The following is a 22,270-nucleotide window of genomic DNA, read 5'->3' as shown; positions in this document are numbered from 1 at the left end:
AATGGTCAGGAATGTGAACTTAAACTGGCAAAGGAACAAATGGGAGGCATTAGGTTAAATACAGTTTTTTCCCCTGCCCTGCGCTTAGCGCTCATAGACCTTTCCATTGAAATGTAAGTCTGATGCTTTTAATATTAACTTGTTGACTTGGTTCACTCAATGAGCATGTGGCCATTCCTGTGTAGGACAGAAACTAGTCCCAGCTAAACCTGGTTGATATTTGGATGGGGAAACGACCAAAGAAAACCAGAGATGGGACATAAAAAATACATTATGATAGGAAAGAAGAGGCAGATCAGGTCTGCACAGATATAGTATATGTATGAATTTTGCAGGAATTATAAGAGATTCCTCCTTCTAAGGAAGGAGTTTGAGGAAGGATAGTGTTTTTGTTTAACTCCTTTACACATATATGAATTGATGCCTTTGAACTATGGTGCTGGAGAACACCCTGTTGTGATTCAGGGTCAGCCTGTGGGTTCGGCAGTTGGGTCGGATGACTCAGAGGAGGAGGGGGGTGTTGAAGAGCTTGCTGAGGGGGTTGATGAGAGCCCTCAGCCAGGCCCCTCCCACCTGGTCACGACAGAGACCCAGCTGTGTGAGCCTGACAGCGTGGATGAAGATGACCCACAGCTGGCCCTGTTCAAGGACGCCCGACGCAGGAGGCAGTCAATCAGGAGTAAACAGAGGAAGGCAATGGGGCATCTCGGAAGGAGTCAGAGAGAAGCCACACCCTGAACTGTATAAAAGGGGAATGCATGGGAGGGCTGGTTTGCTGAAGGCAACCACTTGATTAGTTCCTGTTTCATAGCTCCTGTTTCATGGTTGGTGTCTTGTTTTGCTCTGTTTTATGTTAATAAATTTGGCAGGCTTAATTCCAGCCTCTTGCCGTTTGTAAAGGGGTTGTCCCTGCCTTTTCTGCAGGGCCGGTAGCAGGCTGGTACAGAACACACCCCTGCGAGTCCCTTGGACTGCAAGGCGATCAAACCAGTCAGTCCTAGAGGAGATCAACCCTGACTGCTCTTTAGAAGGCCAGATCCTAAAGCTAAAACTCAAATCCTTTGGCCACCTAATGAGAAGGAAGGACTCACTGGAGAAGAGCCTAATGCTGGGAAAGGTGGAGGGCAAGAGAAGAAGGGGACGACAGAGAATGAGGTGGCTGGATGGAGTCACTGAAGCAGGAGGCGTGAGCCTAAATGGACTCCAGAAGATGGTAGAGGACACGAAGGCCTGGAGGAATGTTGTCCATGGGGTCGCAATGGGTCGGACACAACTTCACAACTAACAACATCAACACACATATATGCAACCACACACATAGATAAATGTCAATATGAGTAGGTGAAGGTTTTGGGAGAGGCATTTATTTTATTTTTTTTCTAGATTGGTGCGTCTGCCCTTCAAGAGTAAGCATTCCTTTTGGAAGATTTTAGATTTGGCTTTGTTTCTGGTTAAAAGCTTTCCTTTTGCCCCTCTTTGGTGATTTTACCACCTTATATTTGTCTTGTTGATCTTATGACTTGACTACTGAGGTATTTATGGTAAGGTAAGGTAAGGTAAGATAAAATAAGATAAGATAACCTTTATTGTCATTTTTTTTACTGTGGGCACATTGGCACACATTAAAAACAAAATTTAGTTGCTTGCTCTCAAAAGCGTACACATACATAACACACATTTAAACATGCTATATGCAACATATATATAAACCTTCACCCTTACATATAAATAACATATGTAATAATTAATTAATCACTGACCATCTAGAATACGTAACGGAAAGAGGAAGCTTTAGAGTTCACAAGGTTAATACTGTATGGAACAAAACTGTGATTGAATCTGGATGTTCTCCTTCGGATACCACGAAGCCCCCTCCTCCCAGAAGGTAACAAGGAAAACAGGTTGTAAAGAGGATGTGTAGCATCTCAGACAATTCTCTGGACCCTGTTCAAACAATGCTTCTGTGCTATGTCCTGGATGGAAGGGAGGGAACTGCCAATAGTCTTTTTCGCCATCCTCACCACTCTCTGCACAGTCTGAAGCAGGGATGCTTCCAAACCAGACTGTGATGCTGTATGACAGGATGCTCTAGATTGTCCCTTTGTAGAAAGTGGTCAGGACAGGGGAAGGAAGATGTGTTTTTCTCATGCGCCAGAGAAAATGCAGGCACTGCTGTTCCCACTTCACTAGGGTCCCGCTGTTGAGTGACCAAGCCAGCCTACTTGTTAGCTGCACACCCAGGAATGTGATGCTGGTAATCCGTCTCCACAGGTGAATCATTAATATACAGAGGAGTGTGGCTGTTTTGACAAGTGTCCGAAAGCTGAACTCAAACAGAAAAGCTTTGCAACTTTGCAGCTCACTCATATGACCGTATTTTAGTGGTGCTATTCGCTTTTACCATATCTCTGAACACTTTAAAATGCTGATTTTTGTCTTAGAAGTTTCTAACGGATTTTTAATGGGCTTCTCTCAAAGTTATACCCTATGCTATTTATCCAAAAGTAGGAAATGTGTAAGGGACGCGGTGGCTCAGTGGGTTAAGACGCTGAGCTTGTCGATCAGAAGGTCGGCAGTTTGGCGGGTCGAATCCCGAGTGCCACGTAACAGAGTGAGCGCCTGTTACTCGTCCCAGCTTCTGCCCACCTAGCAGTTCGAAAGCACGTCAAAATGCAACTAGAAAAATAGGGACCACTACGGTGGGAAGGTAACAGCGTTCCGTGCGCCTTTGGCGTCTAGTCATGCCAGCCACATGATCATGGAGACGTCCTCGGACAAGCGCTGGCTCTTCGGCTTTGAAACGGAGATGAGCACCGGCCCCTAGAGTCGGAAACGACTAGTACGCATGTGCGGGGAAACCTTTACCTTTACCTAGGAAATGTGTTTTTGTAGCAGTTCTCATGTTGTACAGTTTACAATGCTGAAATCAGCAAGCATAAGAAAGCATTGTCTAGCACATACGTAAGCAAAGCCAAAACTGTTTTACTTGTGTATAGGTTTTGTAATATGATTTGATGCACTGATTTATTTAACTTACCTGGATTTGCACACACACACACACACACACACACACACACACATTGCTGTGTTGGAAAATGTATTTTACAATACATGGTACTTCTATATTAAGTTTTCAAAACTAAAGCACTCTAGGGACTGACTGTAATGTTGTGGAGAAAAAGAAAATATGTATTAAAATGGGAAAAAGAGGGTGTGATGTTGTTGTTGTTGTTGAAATAAAGGAAAAGAAGACCTAAGTGAGATGGACACTACTGAAATGTGATGAATAAATAAAACTCAAGAACTGCCTCTGGGTTGAACTGAAGTTTAATTGTACATAACTGTTCACATAAATCAACATGAATACTTACAATAAGATGGAAACGGCTGAAAGGTAAACCATAAGTTCCTCCATTTGCATTGGAGAGAGAAATCATGGCTAAAATTATATGTGCCATCTCACAGTTTACGTACAATATTTATATGATGCCAGTTATGCCATTTGCGTCCTGGAAAACTGCTCCATTTTATTTCCTGAATGTGCATTGTGTAAAAAAGAACTCTACAGGCAATGGGAGCTAAATATGAGAAAGATTGCAGATATTTACTACTACACGTACTAAAGGCAGCAAGGATTGTATTTGCCCAACATTGGAAAAATGAAAACTTACCAGCTGAAGAAGTACTAATTAAGAAAATTTGAGAGTGTGCAGAAATGGATAGATTGGCTTTGAAGATAAAAGAGAAAGAAGACTCCGTGTATTTTAGATTAGAACATGGGATAATTTCTATCAATGGCTAGAAAAACGAGTTAGACAGAAAGGAACATGATATGTAATTTTGAATATATATTAGCAAGAGAAGGGCTTGTTCTTGTTAGCTGCCAAGTCGTGTCCGACCCATTGCGACCCCATGGACAACATTCCTCCAGGCCTTCCTGTCCTCTACCATCTTCTGGAGTCCATTTAAGCTCACGCCTACTGCTTCAGTGACTCCATCCAGCCACCTCCTTCTCTGTCGTCCCCTTCTTCTCTTGCCCTCAATCTTTCCCAGCATTAGGCTCTTCTCCAGTGAGTCCTTCCTTCTCATTAGGTGGCCAAAGTATTTGAGTTTCAACTTCAGGATCTGGCCTTCTAAAGAGCAGTCAGGATTGATCTCATCTAGATTTGATCACCTTGCAGTCCAAGGGACTCGCAGGAGTCTTCTCCAGCACCATAGTTCAATGACCTCAATTCTTTGGCACTCAGCCTTTCTTATGGTACAACTTTCACATCCATACATTGCAACTGGGAAGACCATAGCCTTGACTATACACACTTTTGTTGGCAGGGTGATGTCTCTGCTTTTTAGTGTGCTGTCTAGATTTGCCATGGCTTTCCTCCCTAGGAGCAAGCGTCATTTTTGTCCAACTTCATATAGAATAGAATAGAATAGAATAGAATAGAATAGAATAGAATAGAATAGAATAGAATAGAATAGAATAGAATAGAATAGAATAGAATAGAATAGAATAGAATAGAATAGATACAATACAATACAATACAATACAATACAATACAATACAATACAATACAATACAATACAATACAATACAATACAATACAATACAATACAATACAATACAATACAATACAATACAATACAATATATGGAATAGAATAGAATAGAATAGAATAGAATAGAATAGAATAGAATAGAATAGAATAGAATAGAATAGAATAGAATAGAAACTTTACTGTCATTTTGAATGTACACTAACCGGCATACATTAAAATGAAATTTTATTGCATACAGCTCTCAAGGGGTCACCACCTCCAATATACACTACATAAATATGACAAAAATACATACATACATACATACATACATACATACATACATAATTATGCATGTACCTACATACAGTATATTATATGACACAGAGAAACAACACACTCTAGTTTGGATTATGTATACATGTGCAGGCTGAGCTGATTTGTTGAGCTGGTTTGTATTTGCAAAGTTGTGATTGCTGCATCACACCGGCGGTCATGTGATTGTGATTGCTGATGCACCCTGCCTATGAGCAAAGTCAATGGGGAAGCCGGGAGGAAATTAAACATCATTCCCATGTTCACTGCTTATCTGTGATCTTTCTGTCTTATCTGGTTAGGCAAGTAAATGTTATCATTTTAGTGAAGTTTAGTTGCCAATACATTTTTTTTCCTATTTCTGATATATACACTTTTTAGTTGAGCATAGGGCTACTGTAGGAGATGACCAGGCTGAGGCCGAGGGAGATGTCAAATGAGTTATCAGTCTCAAGTTTCTTCCTGCCCACAAGAGATCTAAATCCAGTCCATCTTGAATTCCACCGACTTGTATGTACCACCAATTTGCTTTGACTGTTATAGTAGTTCAGATTCTTACAGAGAGCTTAAGCTTGCAATAAATATTCATTTGGATTGCCTGGGTTTCCTGGTTTCTCATGCTCTACCACTACCCAAACATATATGTGTTCAGCTTAAAATGTAATGTTTATTCTGGTCACATTAGCCTGCATTGCTTTTCTTTTAAAGGATGACCTACAGAGTTGTCTACCATTATATCTTCTCTTCTCTATTCTGTTTCCTATTGGCAAAGCCTGAGTGCCCACTGATTTCCTTATAAGCATTCCTTTCCTTGCTTCTCATAGGAAACCCCCTCCAGTTTGTACCAGCTTTATTTATTTCTCTACCTTTACTGCAACATCGGGCTGCAAACGTATTAAGGGTACATTTTTAGACATTTAGTGCTTAAAACAGTGATCGTAATCATTCTCCATCAATAGATACTGTGTGTATTGATCCCTAAAAACAGAAATGTAAAATCTGTTTCTGGATTTTGTTTGATGAAGTCAATGTCACAGCTGAAAAAAAAACCACAAAACCCTGTAATATTTAAAAGCTGCAACGCTTATTACCATATTGAGTGTGTTAACCTGCAGCAAATTTCTTGACTGCTGTTTCCTTTTGCTGCTGTTTATCGTCCGTCCTAAAAGCCAGGAGCTACCCACCACTACAACATCTTCACTGTCAGTTCTAAACTGGTTCTTATGCCTGTGGTCATTAGTTTGATGTTCTTTTATTTTTAATTGTATTCCCATTTTTCTGACTGTGCTCCTTAACTTTCATGACTTGAAGCTTCTACTTCATTTGCATTTCCAGCTCTCAGGGAGGTGTCACCAAGTTTGCCCAGATTGTGGATATTTCTTCTCTGGTTTTAAACCAGTCCACCTTCATAAATACTGCATTTAGCACATAGGCTGAAGAAATCACAATTTAATATTCAGCTCTGTATGTCTGTGGAGATTCTCAGCCTTCCAGGTCATAGTTGTCCCGAACACTGGGACATTCAGTCCTCTATCACTCCTTTGCTGACCTGAAGCCAGTTTGTTCCACCGTGTTGTGTCTGTAGTGTGTTTTCCTTTCACATGCATAAAGATAAAGGTAAAAGTTCCCCCGCACATGCGTGCTAGTCGTTTCCAACTCTAGGGGCCGGTGCTCATCTCCGTTTCAAAGCCGAAGAGCCAGCGCTTGTCTGAAGACGTCTCCATGGTCATGTGGCTGGCATGACTAGATGCCAAAGGCGCACGGAACGCTGTTACCTTCCCGCCGTAGTGGTCCCTATTTTTCTACTTGCATTTTTACGTGCTTTCGAACTGCTAGGTTGGCAGAAGCTGGGACGAGTAACAGGCGCTCACTCTGTTACGCGGCACTCGGGATTCGACCCGCCAAACTGCCGACCTTCTGATCGACAAGCTCAGCGTCCTAACCCACTGAGCCACTGCATACCTTCACATGCATAGATTCCAACAATAAGACCTTCCTGAATTCCCATTTGGAGTGATTTTCTGCTGTATGCCATTCAGGTCATGGTGGAATTGGGCAGCCTATAAATTCAATAATAAATAAATCCTTCTTGTGTGTTCCTTAAGATTGAAGATTACCATAAAGCCCTACAGCCTTCTTTCCTTCTGCATCAGTAGCTGGGACATAAACTAGGACAGCTGTCATATCAAGGGAAATCTGTGAAGTCTGACTGATATTATTCAGCCATTGAACATATTGCACCTAAGTTCTGTCTTTGCTTTATCATTCTTCATATGGAAATTAAAGCCCTTCCTTCTTTGTTTTGTATGTCCTTAGTAGTAAGAATTTGTCAGTTCCACTCGGTTTTGGTCTGCTAATGCCCAATATGCCAATTGGATCCTTCCTTGATTCCTTCCTTCCCTCCCTCCCCCTCCTTCACTCACTCCATCCCTCCCTTCCTCCCTCTCTTCCTTGCTTCTTTCCTTGCTTCCTTGCTTCCCTCCCTCCTTCCCTCCCTCCCCCTCCTTCACTCACTCCATCCTTCCCTTCCTCCCTTTTCCCTCCCTCCTTCCCTCCTTCCCCCTCCTTCCCTCTCTTCCCCCTCTCCCTCCCTCCCTGCTTTCCTTCCTTCCTTCCTCCCTCCCTCCCTCCCTGCCCCCTTCCTTCCCACATTCTCACCTTTTTAATTTTTAATCATACTCTAGTTCCACTATACTTCTTACACTTTTTTTGCTACATTTTTCATCTCCTTTTACATGTTCCATATCCCTTTCAATATATATTTGCATTAGCATTTCTTCTTTCACTGCCTTGAACTTTCCCCTGCTTATACTTCTTACCTTCCCTGTGCGATTCTGTCTTCGCAGCTTTGGATTTTCTTTTCTTACCTGGGAAGATCAGCACCTGGATGTCATGGAAGCTTTAATCTAGCCAGCGTCATCATCACCGTTCCTCGGTAGCATGTTTGAATGCCGTCAGACCTAAGGAGCCCATCCTCTGCAACTATATTTTTCAATCCATCTGGTTTTCTTGGTAAAAATGCAAGAGTGTTTTACCAGTGTCGTTTCTGGTGTCGCATTCATTGATTCCTTTTGGTCACTAAAGTGATCGTCTGTCTCTAACATTGTCATGTAGCACAGCTGCCCAAAGTAGGTGTCTGCTCTTTGAGGTGAGCAGCTGAATTGACCTTCATACCTCATGACACTGAAGCAATAGCAGTAGCAACAGGACTTAGATGAGGGTGACGATTCGTTCTCTGAGCTTGACGATGGGTTTCTGAACATTTCGTTACCAGGCTAGGTAACCTCTTTAGCAGTATTTAGTGGTTGACTGTGGCAGTGTTCTACTTATATAAGGGCTTCAGATATGGGAGTGTCAAGTGAGGGTCTTGTGATGGGCCAGGTGTGAGTCATCAGAGAGAGGCTTGTGATGAGGAGGTACCATGTTTCCCTGAAAGTAAAGCCTACAGCAACAATAAGCCCTAGCTTGATTTTTGGGGGTGGGCCTAATATAAACCCTATCCCAGAAATAAGCCCTAGTTTGGGGGCAAGGCACACACCTAAAAATCAAACTAGGGCAGGGGTGACCCACACGCCCCGCACCCACTTACCTCATAGCCAGGCCTCTCCTCACCAGCCCACTTCTTCTGAGGCCTCTTCTGCAGCCAGGCCTGCATTTCTCAGTCACGGAGCTTTTGAATCCATAGCTCAGTACTCGGCTGCTTAGGCCTTCTGGAAAGGCCTGACTGCAAAATGCAGGCTCGAATGCAGCTGCAGAACTTCGGCCTCAAGAAGAAGTGGACCAGCTGGGTTGGGAGTTTCGGTGCCAGAGGTGAGGTAAAGCCTATCCCGAAAATAAGACCTGGTGCCTCTTTTGGAGGCAAAATAAATAAATAAATAAGACCTGGTCTTATTTTCGGGGAAACATGGTACTTCAGATCACGGTCGTTGGAAGGTGTGAATTAGTGGCTCAGGAGTGAGTCATCAGTGGGAGGCTGGTGATGGGTCTTGTGATGGAAAGATTATGTCAAGTCAGGGTCACTGGGAGATGAACTGCTTAAGAGGGATGGTGGGCTTGAGGGTTGGTGCTGTCTCCGGATGGCTGTTCAATTGATTTGGATCCTGTGGGGTTCAATTTCTGGTTGTAGATCAATGTGTCTGTTGATGGAATTGCTTGTGGAGTGCCAAGCTTCAATGAACTCACAAGCATGGTGGGTGGTAGCATGGCTGATGATTTTAGTGTTGCTCCAATTGAACCGGGGTTGTTTGGTGCCATTGTGGGTAGTGATTAGAGATTTGGGATCATGGCATTTGACTGCTAGCCTGTGTTACCTAGCCTGGTAATGAAACATTTGGAAACCATCCTTCAAGCTTGGAGAACGAACCTTCACTCTTATCCTACACCCAATCCACATATATTCGCCACTATTGCATTGCACTTAGACTTATATAGCACTTCATAGTGCTTTGTAGCCCTCTCTAAGTGGTTTATTTCCCCCAACAATCTGGGTCCTCATTTTACTGACTTCGGAAGGATGGAAGGCCGAGTCAACCTTGAGCCAATCTGGATCGAACTCCTGGTAGTGGGCAGAGTTAGCCTGCAATACTGCATTCTAACCACTGTGCCACCATGAAGAAAATATTTACTCTTGGTATACAGTCCAGATGTTCTTTGTTCATCCTACTCAGAATCACTTTGCTTCCCCCCCAGATGAGTGGCAGCATTGTGAGGCTTGAGGGGGGGGGCAAAAACCAACAACAATGTGATGGAAACTATTAAGAGATGATATACATTTGTATTGCTGGAAATATATAGGAATAAATTATATTTCTATAACGCCGATATAAAAAATATTCTTTTCTATAAATGTTATTGTCCTTTTCCATTTCCTACACAGTAAACTTTTTCTATCTAATTATTCTTCATCTCCTGACTAAATGGCTCTTTCTATTATATCTGAATTGAATATCTCGGTTGACAACTTCTTCAGTTAGCAATTTAAATTAAGCTTTCCTAAAGTTAGAGTTTCAAGAAGACAAAGAGTAAAACTACAAAGTATGCACTTTTTTTTTAAAAAAAAGCAGCGACACTTCTAAGTTAGGGGGAAAAATGTATACAACATTGTTAGGAATATTAGCAGGCAAAAAATGGAGGCCTGTTGAAGAGTATTATATGGAAAAACTCAGGCATTACGTACCAATAGTGTTTTACAACACTCTCTGAGTGGTTTACAATGTTCAGTATATTGTCCCTCATTTTACCAACCTCAGGAGGATGCATGGCTGATTCAACCTTGAGCCAGTCAGGATTGAACTCCAAACTGTGGGCAGAGTTAGCTTGCAATACTGCATTCTAACCACTGCATTGCCGGGGCTTGTAATGGGGAAAATAAAACCCCATCATAACAAAAACACATTTTCACTTTCATGTAAACTGAAGGTGGTATTGGGCGAACCAAATTTTAGATGAGGAAAATTTAAGAGGAAGAAAAAAAAGGGTGCATTTGTCCATTCATAGGTGCCATTCTCAGGAAACCAACCCTAACTGTTCTTTGGAAGAACATATACTGAAGCTGAAACTCAAATATACTGGCCACCAAATGAAAAGGAAGGATTCACTGGAAAAGATGTTGCGAAAGATTGAAGGCAAAGGGAGAAGAGGATGCCCATGGTTAGATAGCCTCATCAACACAGTGAACATGACTTTGGGCAAACTCCAGGAGACAGTGGAGAACAGGAGATCCTGAAATGCAGTGGTCCAATCCTGCCAGATGGCTGATTGTTCTTTTTTTCCCATTTAGCAAGGATGTATTTTGCTAAGAAATTGAATGATTTGGATTTTTGTCATTTGGTTTTTAGATTTCTAAAGCTGGAAGAATTTTTGTGGAGATTCTACTGCTTGGGTAAGATCCCGCTTGGAATATTGCATCAAGTTCTGGTCACCATGATAGAAAAAAAGGTGTTTGTACAGATCCTGCATGGAAGAATAGAATTTCATACGATCATCTCTTAGAACTGCCTCCCCTCCCACCATTAAGCAGTTCTCCTGATTTTGCTTCTATTGATTCTTTTTACCTAGTACAACAGTACTGGTAATGCTCAACTTCTTTAATATTAATAAGACCTAGTCAATCATGGAATGTTTTGGCTGGAAGAGAGCATTTTACATCTCAAGTACTCAACCTTGTACTCATGCAAGAACTTAAATTAATATAATCTTGCCAGATGGCTGATTGTTCTTTTTTCCCCATTTAGCAAGGATGTACTGTATTTTGCTAGGAAATTGAATGATTTGGACTTTTGTCATTTGGTTTTTCCAATTTCTAAAGCTGGAAGAATTTTTGTGGAGATTCTACTGCTTTGGTAAGATCACACTTGGAATACTCCATCAAGTTCTGGTCACCATGATAGAAAAAGGGTGCTGAAAATTTGGAAAGAATGAAGAGAAGAGCAACAAAATGTTTAGGGGACTGAAGGCTAGAGCATACAAAGAATGGTTGTAGGAACTGGATATGTCTAGTCTTATAAAGAGAAGGACTAGGGGTGACATAGCAATAGCAATAGCACTTAGAATTGTATGCCACTTCATAGTGTTTTACAGCCCTCTCTAAACGGTTTACAGACTCAGCATATTGTCCCCAACAACCTGGGTCCTCATTTTAGTGACCTTGGATGGATGGAAGGCTGAGTCAACTTTGAGCTGGTCAGGCTCGAACTCCCGGCAGTGAGTAGAGTCAGACTACAATATTGGATTCTAACTATTGCGCCACCATGGAACAGCAGAGCTGTCATTTATAATTGGCTCCTGACTTCTATGTTTTTGGTCCCTTCCCCCCCAATAAAATAAAATTGGAGAGGAACATCTTGAGCTAGCCTCTCCCAACCTCTCAGAATGATTAGTGTTACAAAAATAGGATCTTTGGAAACTGTCATGGTACAGCAGGGTCATCTGCCTCAAATCAATCTCCCTAGACTTGGTGGGAAGAAAAAAAATTGGCTGATGAACATTTTGTTTGTTTATTTTAAATACCTTTGCCCATTTTTATTCCTTTATGAATGGGAAGGAAGCAATCTGCAAATGGATCAATTTTTAATATAGGAGAACTTGAAACTGATAGATTCAAGTCCCTTGGCAGAACATGTTGAGAGCTTAGTTCTTCATAGCCTGGATATAAATCTGTCTGTGTTCAGCTATATTTGTGCTGCTAAATTAGAGCTCAGTCAACAAATTGAAGAACCTGTTAATTTGCAGTTAGTATGAATATAATGCAGATGGATACTTTTTTTGTTTCTTTTTTATAAGAACTTACCTAAATTAGCAAACCTCTGTCTAATCAAAATGGAAAGAAGGTTATTTTCTCTGCTCCCCACCTTCTTCCTTTTTTTCTTTAATGCCATAATAGAAGAGAGCAAAGTTAGCTAGACCAAGGCTTTTCAACCAGTGGTACGGGTACCACCTGTGGTACATTGGAACCTGGCAGGTGGTACGTGACCAACCTAGAAAAGTGGTAGCTGGGGAGGGGAGTGAGCTGAATCGGTGGCAGCACTGCACAAGCCTGAGCGAGAGACGGCTGGAGCTGCAGGGCTGTCAGGGCTCAGCGAAAGTGCCAGGATCAACGCTTCTTTGGGGCTGTCAGGGCTCAGCGGTAATGCCAGGATCAGTGCCAGGCTCCAGCTGGAAAGCAGCACTGATCCTGGTGCTTCTGCTGAGCCCAGAAGAAGCGCCGATCAGCTGCAATGTTGCAGCATCTGCAGGGTCTTGTGATTTACATTCAGATGCTTGGCAACTGATTCATGTTTATGATGGTCGCAGTGTCCCAGGGTCATGTGAAGTGACCAAACCCTGCTGCAACCACCCAGCAGATGGGGAGAATAAAAACCAAACCCCACCCCACCCCCGCTGCCAAACCTCGGACAGAAGGAAGAGTGCCACCGGGCAGGCAGGCAGGTGTCTTGCTCAGCTGTGGCTTGGAGGGGCACTTTTTTCAGTGCCATTGTAACTTGGAACAGTCACTAAGCGAATTGTTGTAAGTCTAGGACTACCTGTACTTCATCACTTTTTTTCCTTTTTTGGGGGGGGTCATCAAGTTTTTGACACCTTGCTAGGTGACTGGTGGTCCTCGGATGTTGCCATACCCTAAAAGTGGTACAATGGGTGAAAAGGTTGAAAAGCCCTGAGCTAGACGGTGTTTCATACTTTCCAAATTTTACATGCACGGAAGCCAGGAATTTAATGAAGGAATGGGGGAATCATAGGATGGAAAGGACCAAATGTGAAACAGGTTGTTCATCTAGGATTGGATTATCCTATCCTGGAACACAATAAGGAAACTTTAGATACTCAAGTGCCACTTAGTGACAATTACTTCATGCAGCGGAGGGAAATGAATGAGGCTAAGTAGAAGCACAGATTGCGTGTCTAAAAAAGCTGTGACCTTCATTAATCTTGTAATAATAGGAGCAAGTGGATAAGAGCAATGTACTTATTCTTCTCTCTCCTTACTTCTGTGGTACCAGGGATCAAATCTCATGAAGTCAAACTCATCTAACTAAGACATGGCTCAGTGGTTAAAGACTCTGAGCTTATCCGCTAGAAAGCTGACATCCCGGGGTTTGAAACTGGCGTGCTGCATAACGGGTGAGCTCCTGTTATTTGTCCCAGCTCCTACCTACCTAACTAGCATTTTGAGAACATGCAAATGTGAGTAAGATAAATTGGTACCATTTTGGTGGGAAGGTAGCACCGTTCCATGCTTTATGCTGGCCACATGACCACAGAAGTGTCTTTGGACAACATTAGCTCCCTTGGCTAAGAAATGGAGATGAGCATTGCCCCCGCCCCATCCCCCAGGGCTAGATACCACTGGGCAGGGGAAAGCCTAATCTTTTTACCAGGAAATATTTGGAGGCCACAGATATCCCATTGATTCTCTCTGGTCCAAGATGAATTGGGATGTACAATAAGTCAGACTTGATGCTTCTTGGGGGAAAAAAAGGATTTCTGCCAAAAAAAAACCAACATAAAATGTACATGAAACAAATCACTGAACAGTTGTAACCTTTTGATGTTTATTTCAAAGGCTACAGAGGATGTGACAAGGTGAATGAAATGACTTTATAAATTAGGGTTTCTCTTTTTTGTTTCTATAAGTGCAGTGAAAATAATAAACTTATAAAGGTAAAGGTAAAGGTTCCCCCATACATGCGTGCTAGTCATTTCCAACTCTAGGTGCTCATCTCCGTTTCAAAGCCGAAGAGCCAGCGCTTGTCCGAGGACGTCTCCGTAGTCATGTAGCCGGCATGACTAGATGCCAAAGGTGCACGGAACTGTTGTGATTCAGGGTCAGCCTGTGGGTTCGGCAGTTGGGTCGGATGACTCAGAGGAGGAGGGGGTGTCGAAGAGCTTGCTGATGAGAGCCCTCAGCCAGGCCCCTCCCACCTGGTCACGACGGAGACCCAGCTGTGTGAGCCTGACAGCATGGATGAAGATGACCCACAGCTGGCCCTGTTCAAGGACACCCGATGCAGGAGGCAGTCAATCAGGAGTAAACAGAGGAAGGCAATGGGGCACCTCGGAAGGAGGCAGAGAGAAGCCACACCCTGAACTGTATAAAAGGGGAATGCGTGGGAGGGCTGGTTTGCTGAAGGCAACCACTTGAATAGTTCCTGTTTCATAGCTCCTGTTTCATGGTTGGTGTCTTGTTTTGCTCTGTTTTATGTTAATAAATTTGGCAGGCTTAATTCCAGCCTCTTGCTGTTTGTAAAGGGGTTGTCCCTGCCTTTTCTGCAGGGCCGGTAGCAGGCTGGTACAGAACAGGAACGCTGTTACCTTCCCACCGTAGTGGTCCCTATTTTTCTACTTGCATTTTTACGTGCTTTCTAACTGCTAGGTTGGCAGAAGCTGGGACGGGTAACAGGCGCTCACTCTGCTATGCGGCACTCGGGATTCGACCCGCCAAACTTCTGACCTTCTGATCGACAAGCTCAGCGTCCTAACCCACTGAGCCACCGTGTCCCTCTAATAACACATAAATAAATATCAATATTTTTTTTCTTTACAAGGTGGCAGAAATGCCTTCTGCTTCCTTTTTGGAAGGAAAATAAAAAAAGAGGCTTCCTTCTTTCTTTTTTGCCAGCTCTCCAGTTTCCCTTGCATCAACAAAATTTATATTTACTAATCAGCATTCTGAATTGTGTGAACTAACAAAAGGCTCTTATGCGTTGCTGGACAGCATATAAATGTGTATATACAAATCCACAAAGTTTCAGGAGAAGCAGTCTGGATGTGGTGTTGATTGCTTGTCCTCCCAGTAATGATTCCAAGTAATTTCCCTTTTCTTGCTGCCAAGCGGGCTTGTTGTAATCCTTGTTCAGCAAAGAACAATAAAAAAGTATTTATTTCTGTTGCAAAGTTATTTACAATGGTAGCAAATACTTTTTAGTAGTTTTAATTGAATCAATGTGCGTTGGGGTTCGTGGTACATTTTTAAAAATCGGGAAAACCGTGGAGCTAGACCTGTTTGATATTTAGACATACAGACAGCGATCCTGCAGCTAGCATTCGAACTTACAACAACACTGAAAAAGTGTTGACTTATGACCAGACCTCGTACTTACAACTGTCACAGCATGCACACAGTCATGCAGCTCACTTAACAGCTATCTTAGCCATAGAAATTCTGGTTCCAATTGTGTTCGAAGACTAGCTGTGCTTCTTGAATAAATGTGAGGATTAATAATTAGTAGACAACCTGTCTGCTTTTCCCAAAATCCTTCTGGATTCTCTTTTCTGCCCATTCTTCCATAACATAGAGCAGGGGTCCCCAACCACTACTGGGCCACGGCCTATTCAGAATTGGGCCACATGAATGGCTGGCTGGAGTGCCGTGCAACTCAACTTGCCCAAGCGGCAGGCTACTGGGCACTTGCACACCTGTGCGCCGGCCTGCCACTAGTGTAAGGGATGTATGACTGTGCATGCACATGCCGGCCCATCATACACATGGAAACTGATCAATCAGAGAACCAACATAGAACTAAGGAGAAATTTTGTGAGAGTTAGAAGAATTAATCAGTGGAACAACCTGCCTCTAGAAGCAGTTAATGCTCCAACACTGGAGGTTTTTAAGAAGAGACTGGACAGCCACTTGTCTGAAATGGTATAGGGTTTTCTGCCTGATCAGGGGGTTGGACTAGAAGACTTCCAACTCTTCTGTTCTCTTCTGTTCCATCCCCATCCCCATCCCCATCCCCATCCCCATCCCCATCCCCATCCCCATCCCCATCCCCATCCCCATCCCCATCCCCATCCCCATCCCCATCCCCATCCCCATCCCCATCCCCATCCCCATCCCCATCCCCATCCCCATCCTATCCTATCCTATCCTATCCTATCCTATCCTATCCTATCCTATCCTATCCTATCCTATCCCTGTTCCCATTCCCGTCCCCATCCCCATCCCTATCCTATCCTATCCTATCCTATCCTATCCTATCCTATCCTATCCTATCCTATCCTCGTCCCCATCCCCATCCCTGTCCCCATTCCCATTCCCATTCCCATCCCCATCCCAATCCCTATCCTATCCTATCCTATCCTATCCTATCCTATCCTATCCTATCCTATCCCCGTTCCCATTCCCGTCCCCATCCCCATCCCTATCCTATCCTATCCTATCCTCATTCCCATCCCGTCCCCATCCCCATCCCCATCCCCATCCCTATCCTATCCTATCCTATCCTATCCTATCCTATCCTATCCTATCCTATCCTATCCTATCCCCGTTCCTGTTCCCATCCCCATCCCCATCCCCATCCCTATCCTATCCTATCCTATCCTATCCTATCCTATCCTATCCTATCCTATCCTATCCTATCCTATCCTATCCTATCCTCGTCCCCATCTCCATCCCCATCCCCATCCCCGTCCCCGTCCCCGTCCCCATCCTCATCCCCATCCCCATCCCCATCCCCATCCTATCCTATCCTATCCTATCCTATCCTATCCTATCCTATCCTATCCTATCCTATCCTATCCTATCCTATCCTATCCTATCCTATCCCCATCCCCTCCTGTCCTGTCCTTTCCTGTCCTATCCTATTCTTTTCCTCTTTGATTAAAAGGATGTTTTATTTCTACGGGACCCATTGCTACTGCAAGCAAGGATACCCAGCACTTCATCCTGATATCCAGCAGGTATCATACATGTAATATTTCATGCAACACACTATCCCTCGCCTCCAAAATTCTGAAAGTCATAGACAGAGGAATGGCTATTGATACCGTAGGCTTCTTTTCCCTAAAACATTAACTTAGATGCAGTTTGTTGGTCTTTCTTTCTGTACTTGTAAGGAGATGAAAGTTAGTAAGAATCTTTTTGGGGTAGAACTAGAACAATGTTAATTAATCTCAAAAAGTTAAGCAGGATTGGGATGAGCTGTAAGCTAGATTAAGATGTTCCACCACCCCCCCCGGAAAAAAATCCCAAAAGAAAAAAAAAATGTCAAAATTATCTCCAAGGTCTTCAAGAGAAACTTGAAAAAGATGCTTTACTTTAATTTCCTAGGAATTTTATTCTAAAAAGTCTCTATAGGTAGTTCTCATCTTACAACAGCTTGTTTAGCAACCGCTCAAAGTTACAATGGCACAGAAAACAGCGATTTATGACCATTTTTTCACAGTTACGACTGTTTTTCACACTTATGACCAGTGCGGCATCCCGTGATCAAAATCCAGATGCTTGGCAGATCTTTATGATGATTGCAGCATCATGGGTTGTCAAAGCTGCTAACATCGGATGTTTTTGCATTGACAACAGATGGAGGTGCAGCCATTTTCTTCTTTTGCTTTTAGAGTCAGATGATGCTGGGATGGGGGGAATGTGCACGGGAGCTAGACATAATAACACTGAATCTAGTGTGAGAACCAAGGTTGTTGAAATAAGAGATGATAAGGAATTGGCGGGGTGGAGAGCTGGAGTGGAAGCCCGTGTTTCAAACTAATTGGGGAATGTGATTTATGACTGTTTACTGAAGGAAGGAATTGTGCTTTGATACTATGTGTTCAGGAGAAGGGAATTCAGATTTTGGCTTCGACCATGTATGGGCTGATGCCATGCTACTCAAATAAAGATTCTTTAAGGTAAACAATGCCTCAAAGTTCTTTGAAGACTTTCATCTGTCGGAATCATGACAATGGGGTTACACGATCATCACCATCTGACAAGCATAGTCAATGGAGAAGCCAGTTTCAATTAACAACCATGTTGCTAACCTAACCTCTGAAACGGTTCACTTAACAGATGTGTCAAGGAAGGACATAAAATGGGGCAAAACTCACTTAACAAATGTCTCAGTTAGGGACATGAATTTTGGACTCAACTGTGGCTGTAAGCCAAGGACTACTATTGTATAAGTTTAGAATTTTCTTGTCGTCCAGAACAGAGAAGAAGGCAACTGCGTATTATGCACCTCAACTTGTGATTGGAGGCCTGCTGAACACATCAAAGATCGTAAAAGCGGTCATCGGCTATTTATAAAGATATTATATAAGTCTATTCATGGACAGCAAGGGAAAAAAAAATCCAGCACAAGAAATCCAGAAATGCAAAGTCCAACAGCAGAACAGAATACTTATTTTGGAACATTCTAAACTTTTACAAAAGAGGCAGATCTTGCATAATGTGGCATAAATCCTCTTTTATGCCTCCCTTTTGGCCATCTCCGTGGCCTACTTTAGCACAAAGTAAGAAAGTATTACCTTTGGGAAAGTACCAAGTCATTTCAATCAATAAGGTATTTTGAAGAATACTTTCTTATTTCTCTCTCTCTCTCTCTCTTTCTCCCCCCCCCCGCTTCCCCATGCCTTGAGGTATGGGTAGATGCAGAGATATCGCTGTTTAATATTTGGAAAAATGCATCTGTGCAAAATATATTCCGCCTAAACCAAATGTGTTAAGGACATGCAAATGATGATATTTATACATTGATGTGTTTATTGGAGAAAACACTAAATCATCGTGATTTGCTTTGGAGTGATAAGAAGAAAGTTAAATAAAAGGAACATACAAAGCAGCAGCTCTTGATAGACAGAGAATAAAGTTCTGAAATACATATTTTGGAGGCTGTTTAAAGTAATTAACTATCACCAAACCTGGGACCAACAATTGTATAATCACGTGCTTTATGGTCTACATATCTGAAAGGCAAAATTGAAGCAAAATTATGCAAGCGGATTATGCTTTTCTATGAGTACCAAGCCTTCTCTTCCTTAGGTTAAATATACCGAGTTCTCAAAGCTCTTCATTGTATGATTTAGCCTCCAGATCCCTGATCATCTTTGTTGACTTCTCTCCATCCTTACTAGGGCCTCAGCATCTACATGGAGGGAAGTATGTAGTGGGGTGCCCCAGGGCTCTGTTCTGGGCCCAGTGTTCTTCAATATCTTCATTAACAATTTGGATGAGGAGATAGATGGGGAACTCATCAAATTTGCAGATGACAGCAAGCTGGCAGGAATAGCCAATACTCCAGAAGATAGGCTTAAGATACAGAAGGATCTGGACAGACTCAAACACTGGGCACTATCTAATAAAATGAAATTCAATTGTGAAAAAAGTAAGGTTCTACATTTAGGCAGGAAAAATCAAATGCACAGGTATAGTATAGGTGGTACCTTGCTCGATAGTAGTAACTGTGAGAGAGATCTCGGAGTCCTAGTGGACAATCACTTAAATATGAGCCAGCAGTGTGCTGCAGCTGCCAAAAAAGCCAACACAGTGCTAGGCTGCATTAACAGAGGATAGAATCAAGATCACGTGAAGTACTAATACCACTTTATAATGCCTTGGTAAGGCCACACCTGGAATACTGCATCCAGTTTTGGTCACCACGATGTAAAAAAGATGTCGAGACTCTAGAAAGAGTACAGAGAAGAGCAACAAAGATGATTGGGGGACTGGAGGCTAAAACATATAGGGAATGGTTGCTGGAATTGGGTATGTCTAGTTTAATGAAGAGAAGGGTGAGGGGTGACATGATAGCAGTGTTCCAATATCTCAGGGGCTGCCCCAAAGAGGAGGGAGTCAAGCTATTCTCCCAAGCACCTGAAAGCAGGACAAGAAGCAACGGATGGAAACAAGTCAAGGAGAGAAGCAACCTAGAACTAAGGAGAAACTTCCTGACAGTTAGAACAACTAACCAGTGGAACAACCTGCCTCCAGAAGTGGTGAATGCTCCAACACTGGAAGTTTTTAAGAAGAGACTGGACAGCCATTTGTCTGAAATAGTATAGGGTTTCCTGCTTTAGCAGGGGGTTGGACTAGATGACCTCCAAGTTCCCTTCCAACTTCTTCTTCTTCTTCTTCTTCTTCTTCTTCTTCTTCTTCTTCTTCTTCTTCTTCTTCTTCTTCTTCTTCTTCTTCTTCTTCTTCTTCTTCTTCTTCTTCTTCTTCTTCTTCTTCTTTTTCTTCTTCTTCTTCTTCTTCTTCTTTTTCTTCTTCTTCTTCTTCTTCTTCTTCTTCTTCTTCTTCTTCTTCTTCTTCTTCTTATTATTATTATTATTATTATTATTATTATTATTATTATTATTATTATTATTATTATTATTATTATTATTATTATTATTATTATTATTATATCAGGAACATCAAGGGCTTATGCTTTTGCCATTTCTCCTTCTCCTTCTCCTTCTCCTTCTCCTTCTCCTTCTCCTTCTCCTTCTCCTCCTCCTCCTCCTCCTCCTCCTCCTCCAGTATTTCTAAAATATATTCAACACCTATAAACACTGCACTAAAATTTAACACGTACAGTACATATAAAGCTTAAAAAGGAAACAAAAACAATTGATAAAACTAGATATTAATAATTCCTTAATATTCCTCCCAATACATAAATGCAATCGTCTGGACTGCCTGCAGTTTAAGGAAAATTTCTTTAATTTGATCTGAGGGTGATTATAATGGTTTCCATGTTTTACTCCAGTTTTGATTCTTAATTTCTTGTTGAAAATCTTTCTCCCCGGGTGTTTCCAAGCAATTGGTTGCTATGTTTGATCGTTGAATACATTATATAATTTAGAGATAATTCCTTTAGCTTAATATGAAGGATTCAACTTCTCTACTTCGAAGTTTATCAAGAATTGTTGGAATGATAAAAATCTTACCGTCTGTACAATTTCCGATTGATCCTTGGTTTATAAAAGGTAGCAGAAGAAAACCTGGAATTTAACATGACTGAAATAGAAATAAGAAGAGAACAAGGAAAAGCTTTTAGCCATTTCACTCAGATTTTAAAATTAGCACTCCAAGAAAGGATTGTCAATGGCTTTAAACAAGTGTGTCTGATAGGAATAAGGACTTTTTAGCATCCCAAGTGGAAATATTTCAACCCAGATTTAGTTTCTGCTGACAACCATACAATATTTCCTAAGCGGAAAGCCTCATAATGTAAAGGTAAATTTGGGATTCTAAATCAACCTTAAGATGTTTTCAATAGAATACTTAAGACTCAGCTTTTTCCCAGAAAGTATAAAAAATAATAAATATTGTTTGCTATTCTGGAAGAGTTAATGAAGGTAAATGAAGTGACAAAACACTGATTTCCAATCGTTAACGTGATATGTAACGAGACTGGGATCTAAACCAATGAGGGACCAGGATAGGATCCTCTTTGAGCTTGCTGTTTAAATTCTGAGTTCCCTTTATTGTAAGATTGGCGGTTCCCTCCCCTCTATCCAGGACATAGCACAGAAGTGTTACTTGAGCAGGGTCCGTAAGATTATCTGGGACACTACACATCCTCTTCACGACCTGTGTTCCTCGTTATCTTCTGGGACGAGGGGGCTTCGTGGTATCCGTAGGAGAACATCCAGATTCAGCCATAGTTTCATTCAGTGCTTTTTTTGTAAAAGAAAAAGGTGCGGGAACTCACACATGTCATACAAACCGCCTTGCCTACCCTACAAGGATCCATCCAAAAAAAGGTGCCGGAACTCCGTTCTGAGCATTCTATGAGAAAAAAAGCCCTGGTTTCATTCCATACAGCATTAACCTTTTGAACTCTCAAGCTTCCTCCTTCTGTTATATACTCAAGATGGACAGTGATATTTATATGTTACTTATATGTAGGGGTGTGGGTCTATAAATATGTGTATATAGTATGGTTAGGTGTGTGTTGTGTATGTGAGAGCGGGCAACTAAATTTCATTTTTGATGTGTGCTGTTGTGTCCACAGTAAAAAAAAAAATGACAATAAAGGTTATCTTACTTATCTTATCTTATCTTTCCTTTCCTTTCCTTTCCTTTCCTTTCCTTTCCTTTCCTTTCCTTTCCTTTCCTTTCCTTTCCTTTCCTTTCCTTTCCTTCCTTCCCTTCCCTTCCCTTCCCTCCCTTCCCTTCCCTTTCCTTTCCTTTCCTTTCCTTTCCTTCCCTTCCCTTCCCTTCC

Source organism: Vipera berus, assembly GCF_964194415.1.
Source record: "Vipera berus genome assembly, chromosome: 4".
Lineage (NCBI taxonomy): Eukaryota > Metazoa > Chordata > Lepidosauria > Squamata > Viperidae > Vipera > Vipera berus.
The sequence above is the reverse complement of the archived record's forward strand: the minus strand, read 5'-3'. Positions refer to the sequence as shown.